The sequence below is a fragment of the Pleurodeles waltl genome, chromosome 5 (genome assembly GCF_031143425.1).
Source record: "Pleurodeles waltl isolate 20211129_DDA chromosome 5, aPleWal1.hap1.20221129, whole genome shotgun sequence".
In the NCBI taxonomy this organism is placed as follows: Eukaryota; Metazoa; Chordata; class Amphibia; order Caudata; family Salamandridae; genus Pleurodeles; species Pleurodeles waltl.
In genome coordinates this window covers 1,594,107,615-1,594,114,053 of record NC_090444.1, presented here as the reverse complement: position 1 = coordinate 1,594,114,053, position 6,439 = coordinate 1,594,107,615, and positions in this window count along the sequence as shown.

The following is a 6,439-nucleotide window of genomic DNA, read 5'->3' as shown; positions in this document are numbered from 1 at the left end:
TCTGCTGAACCACCTCCAGGAGAGAGGACACAAAGCCTCACTGTCAAAATTTCAGTGCTGCCAAAAAGAGGTGATTTACCTTGGTTATGTGGTAACCAAAGGTACGCGCTGCATATCACCTGACAGAATAAAAATGATTCAAAGCATGCAGCCACCGTCCACCAAGAAAGGAATGATGTCCTTCCTGGGGATAATGAACTACTGCCGCCAGTGGATCCCTGAGTTCAGATCCTATGACGCATTCTTGAGGAAATGCACACTACAAGATGCACCCAACAACATTGTATGGACTAATAAACTTGCAGAATGTTTCAAGAAACTGAAAGGGACATTATGTACTGCGCCAGCATTGGGGCACCCTGATTACAAACTGCCCTTCCATCAATATGTGTCAGAGCAAAATGGCAATGCAAATGGTGTACTGACACAGCAGCATGGCTCTGGAAAAAGACCTGTGGCGTAGTACTCTGTGACTTTGCCTTCTGCAGTGACTGGGCATCCAGCCTGTTTGAGAGCAGTGGCGGCAGCCGCTGTGATGGTAAAGAGGGCGGCTCCCATTGTGATGGACTACCCTTGTTTTGTTTATGTGCCTCATTTGGTATAGTTGTTGTCATCAGCAGCAACACAGCATTTCTCAGCAGCCAGGCACACAGGTTATGAGGTCACGTTGTTGTCTAACACTAATATTACCATTAAAAAATGCCCCCTGTTAATTTGGCAACATTATTACCTGCCATAGGTGATTCTGATGAGACCCCTGACCATGATTGTGTTGAGGTTATAGAAACATACACCACCCCCAGACCAGATTTACAACAGACACCTTTAGAAAAGGCAGACTATGAGTGGTACACTGATGGTTCCTCCAGTAGACTAACAGACACCGATTACAGAGCAGGGTATGCGATAACAACAGTAGACACCATAATTGAAAGTGCAGCTCTGCCCCCTGGCACATCTGCCCAGCAAGCTGAGCTGTATGCTATAACAAGAGCATGCATCGTAGCCGAGGAGAAAACTGTTAACATTTATACTGACTCACGTTATGCCTTTGGAGCTGTCCATGATTTTGGCCAGCTGTGGCAGTATCGTGGTTTCATAACAGCAGCAGGGCGCCCCATCCAAAATGTCCTTTTAGTAAAGAACTTGTTAAAAGCAATACTACTACCCAACAGCATAGCAGTCATAAAATGCGAGGCACATACAGGGGCTAACACCAAGATAGCCAGAGGAAACTCCATGGCTGACACAGCAGCAAGAGAAAGCATGTTACAGCCAGTACAAATGGTGCCCCTAATGGCAAAAAGCATTCCAAAAATTCAGCTTATTCAGAGACAATTGTTGCTAGCTGATGTAAAGGAAGCACAGTGGTCTGCAACACTAGCTGAGGAAAGAGTGTGGATTGATGCTGGGTGTTTGCAAAATGATGAGGGATTATGGGTCCACCAGGATGGGAGACCTGTGGCTCCACGTAGTATGTTCCTTCCCCTTACAAGGCTTGCTCATGGACCCACTCACATGGCACAAGGGGGGATGAATGAGCTAATTAGACTGGAATGGTTTGCACCAGGGATAACAGCCTTCACTGCACAATTCTGCTCCCAATGTCTTGTCTGTGCCCAACATACTAAAGGCCGGTCCCCTGCTACACATGATCACTTACCAGTACCACAGGGGCCGTTTACCAATGTCCAAATAGACTTTGCCTGTATGCCCCCTGTGAATGGATTCAAATATTTGCTAGTGTGTGTGGATCAATTTTCAAAATGGGTGGAGGCATTTCAAACAAGGAAGAATGATGCGGCAACTGTGGTGGGATTCTTGATGAAAGATATCATACCCCGATTTGGGGTCCCCCACGGTATTAATAGCGACAGAGAGGGTGAATTTGTGGCTGCAGTGGTGCAAAAGATGTGTGAATGTTTGGGAAGAGTGGAAACTGCATGCCCCTTACCACCCCAAAGTTCAGGACAGGTGGAGAGGATGAACTCCACTATAAAAAATAGATTAGCAAAAACAACTGATGCAAAAGGCCTGAAATGGCCTGATGCTCTTCCTTTAGTGCTGCATGCCGTAAGGGCAACCCCATCTAGGACAACCCTTTTGTCCCCACATGAGGTACTGATGGGGCGGCCTATGTCTGTGGGGTTGAGGTTGCCTCTCCTAGCATCTCAAGCAGCACTGCTGTGGACAGATGAAAACATTTCTGACTATGCTATAAAATTGTCATCAGTCTTGAGGCATAACCATCTCCAGGTGAAGGAAGCTTTACCCCATCCGTCCTCAGAGCCCACACATCCTTTTAAAGCTGGAGACATAGTAATGGTGAGAAAAATAAAAGATGTTTCTCTTAGTTCTAGGTGGACTGGACCACACCTCGTACTCCTGGTGACGTGGATGGCAGTGAAGGTACCGGGACGTCCTGAGTGGATTCACGGCACTAGGTGCTGATCCGCACCAACAACAACCAAGACTGACGTGCCTGCAACAGATGAGCAACTGCAACCTGTGCAGCAGCGCAACATACCAGGAGAGGGGGAGACAGACCAAACCATTCCTAAGAAACACACTGAGAGCTCATCATCAAGTGTCAGGTGACACCAACTGATGCAGTTGAGGGAAGCACACAACGTAGTCTCGAAGAAAGGTGATAGTAACACTTGCAGAAAAATAGACTGAAGAGGACACCGCAGGGCAGGTCCATGAAGCGGCCCCTGAACAAAACGACTGCAGACCAGTAGGAGAAGCAGAGGACAGCACACTGCGTGCCATTGCTTCACTGACAATTAGAGAAAGTAGCTTAGAAATGAGTAACAGAAAGACTTCATATCTATATCTATAACTTTTGCCGTGCTCCAGCAATTCTGTAGTAAAAGCAGCTATTCAATTTCTGCAGTTAAAGTTCTCCCTCCTACAGAGCAGGAGCTAGCCCACAGATATCTTAGAATACAACAGGATGTAGAGGAAGCACATAAAGAAATGTTTGATTTAATGGCTATAGACCCATAACACATGAATGCATTGGATACTAGCATATCATTTTGTCTATGTTTTAATAATGAATACCTCATAGGTGTATACCTAGATGACAAAATATGTGTTTCATCTAAACAAAATGTGTAACGCCATCCGAAGATCTGTATTTTATTGATACGTTATTACTATGCTTCTGCAATGTATATATATATTTTTTGCAATCAAGTATGATATTACTATAAAAAAGGAGAGATTGTCGGGAAAAATATATATTCACATGTATGTACCTATAGATATGATACTTAAGTTCCAATTCTCTCCTCCATTATCTGAATCCCAGTAAGACTTCCCTACTGACCTCTCTGACACCTATGCCAGTTGTACAAACAAACCTCTCCAAGCCACGTTGTTAAGTTTAGCTCAGTCTTGCACTTTTAGGTCAGCCAGTCATCAAACCAGTCCCCTTTTCTTTAGGGACCACCTGTTGTCTGTTCACATGTTCATGCTCACTTCGCATTATGTATATTTTTACACTATGGACTTTAAGTTTTGTGTATACAGCATTTCTTTTGTATGTGCGTGCCCATGTTTGGACTGTGTCCCCTTTTGGGGTTGTGCTGTGACAGCACTTATTAACATATATAAGTGCCTGACTTATATGCTTCAGGGCAGAAGATGCCAGCTTGTAAGACGTAATACTGGGATGTGCGTCTGCCTTCTGCCTTGGCATGCCAATAAACCTTGGTACCTCAAGACACATTTCATCTGTTCCGGAGCCTTGCCTGGTGTTTGTGTTTTCTTTGAGCCACTCTGGGGAGGGTTGAAAAATAGTTTCCTAACACCTATATTGTCCTCGAAAACATCCTCTCTGATATTGGCCCTGATATGTGGGTCTGATTTGTGAGGTGGAAAGCTCTGTGGTCTGGGCCCGAAACCCCCCTCTAAAGTGCGGCTTCCTAAAAGTGCATCTGCTCTGTGGGGAGTAGAGCGCGCCCATGCCTTTGGCCGTGTCAGTGTCCTTTTTCAGTTTGTCTGTAGCTGTATCCACCTCCGGCCGAAATAGTTGTTGTTCATTGAATGTCATATTTAGCACTGCTTGCTGAATTTCGGGCTTGAATCCGGAGGTTCGTAGCCATGCGTGTCTCCGAATGGTTACCGCCGTGTTTATTGTTCTGGCCGCTGTGTCTGCTGAGTCCATGGCCGACCTTATTTGGTTGTTGGAGATACTTTGGCCCTCCTCGACAACCTGTTGGGCACGTTTCTGGAACTCTTTGGGAAGGTGTTGGATGAGAGTTTGCATTTCATCCCAATGTGCCCTGTCGTATCTTGCTAGAAGTGCCTGTGAACTGGCAATTCGCCATTGATTGGCTGCCTGTGCTGCCACCCTTTTGCCTGCTGCATCGAATTTCCGACTTTCTTTGTCGGACAGTGGTGCGTCTCCAGAAGTTTGTGTGTTCACCCTTTCGGGCTGCTCCTACCACCACCGAGTCTGGAGTTAACTGTTGTGTGATGTACACAGGGTCAGTAGGGGGTGGTTTATATTTTTTCTCCACCCTAGGCGTAATGGCTCTGCCTTTGACTGGGTCTTGAAACACCTGTTTAGCGTGTTTTAACATGCCTGGCAGCATTGGTAAGCTTTGGTATTGGCTGTGCGTAGATGACAAGGTGTTGAACAGGAAGTCATCTTCTATGGGCTCTGCATGCAATGCTACATTATGAAATGTAGCTGCCCTGGAAACCACTTGCATGTAAGCAGTACTGTCTTCAGGTGGTGAAGGTCTTGCTGGGTAGCATTCGGGACTATTGTCAGAGACCGGTGCATCATACAAATCCCATGCATCCGGGTCATCTTGATTCATCCCTGTGTGCGTTGGTGACTGCATCATTGGGGGTGTTGCTACCGGAGACAGATGTGGCGAATGTCTTGGTGATTGTTGTGGCGAAACCTGTGGTGGAGTTTTGTCTTTTGCCACTTTTGCCTTAGGCTGCATTTCCACCTCTTGGAATGCAAGCTTCCATTTCATTTTGTTTGGAGGAAGAGTTCTGATTTTCCCCTTGTCCTTTTGGATATGGAGCCTTCTTTGGGTATGGTCCAGTTCATCCATGCCCAGCTCTTGTTCGAATCGGTGGCCTTGTAATTGTGTGGAAAGGCCTTGTTTTTCAGTATAGGAGCTTTGTTTCAGCTCCGACGAAGAATGTTTCGGTACCAAAATTTTCTCGACAGTCTTTTTCGGTTCCGAGGAGACCTTTTTGACTTGCGGTGTACCGAGCTCTCGGTGCCGAGTCCTTTCGGAACAGGAATCTCGTTGCCGAGTTTTTTCGGAGCCGGTATCTCAATCGGAGTCGGATGTTTTCGGCTGCTGGGAGGCCTTTTTCGGTGCCGATGTTTGGTCACCGTGTTTTCGGGTAAAGCCATGGCCTGCTGGCAGTGGCGTCCCCTGGGCCTTTAATATCTTTGAGTGGGCTTTAGCCGGGGCTGGTTTACTCACGGTTTGCTGCGTCTTCGGCTGCTCACTCTCGGACTCGTCCGAGTCCGAATCTAGAATGGAGAATGTCTCCTCTTCCTCGACGTCAGTGTGTCCTGCCGTTGTCGACGCCATCTGGAGTCTTCGAGCTCTTCGATCCCGCAGTGTCTTCTTGGATCGAAATGCCCGACAGGCCTCGCAAGTATCCTCTTTGTGTTCGGGGGACAAACACAGATTACAGACCAAGTGTTGGTCTGTATAAGGATACTTTGCGTGGCAGTTGGGGCAGAAGCGGAAGGGGGTCCGGTCCATGAGCGTTGAAGATGGATGCGGTTGGGCAGACTAGGCCCAGCCGAGGCGTGGAAACCCTGAAGGGCTGCCGGAATTTCTCTTTCTTCGGTGTCGATGTGCTAGCACTAACCCGGTACCGAACGCAGACAATACCGTCGAATTTTCCGATTTATAACTAGCTTTTCTGAACCGAAACACAGAGCGTAGAGGAACACGTCCGAACCCGATGGCGGAAAGAAAACAATCTAAGATGGAGTCCACGCCCATGCGCAATGGAGCCGAAAGGGAGGAGTGACTCGGTCTTGTGACTCAAAAAGACTTCTTCGAAGAAAAACAACTTATAATACTCCGAGCCCAACACTAGATGGCAGGATAATGCACAGCATGTGTATCTGCAGCTACACATGCCATTGAACATTAAAATATAAGGTAAGCCTAGATTCAACTTCTATAAAGAGCAATTTTACAAACAATATGACCACTTGCCTGGGGATTACTGGTCTACACTTACTGCAGTTACTGGTCTACATGGTACTGTGTAGCAGGGAGATAATGAGGATTCTAAACGGCTGCACTTAATGGGGAGTTATGTAGCCGGGCATGAGCGTACCTCTTTGCTATCTGGTTGACATCCTGAAGCCCGTTGCTAGTGCTTTTTAGATTGATTTCTGCATCATCAGCACTCCGGCAGAAGTATCGGGAACTTT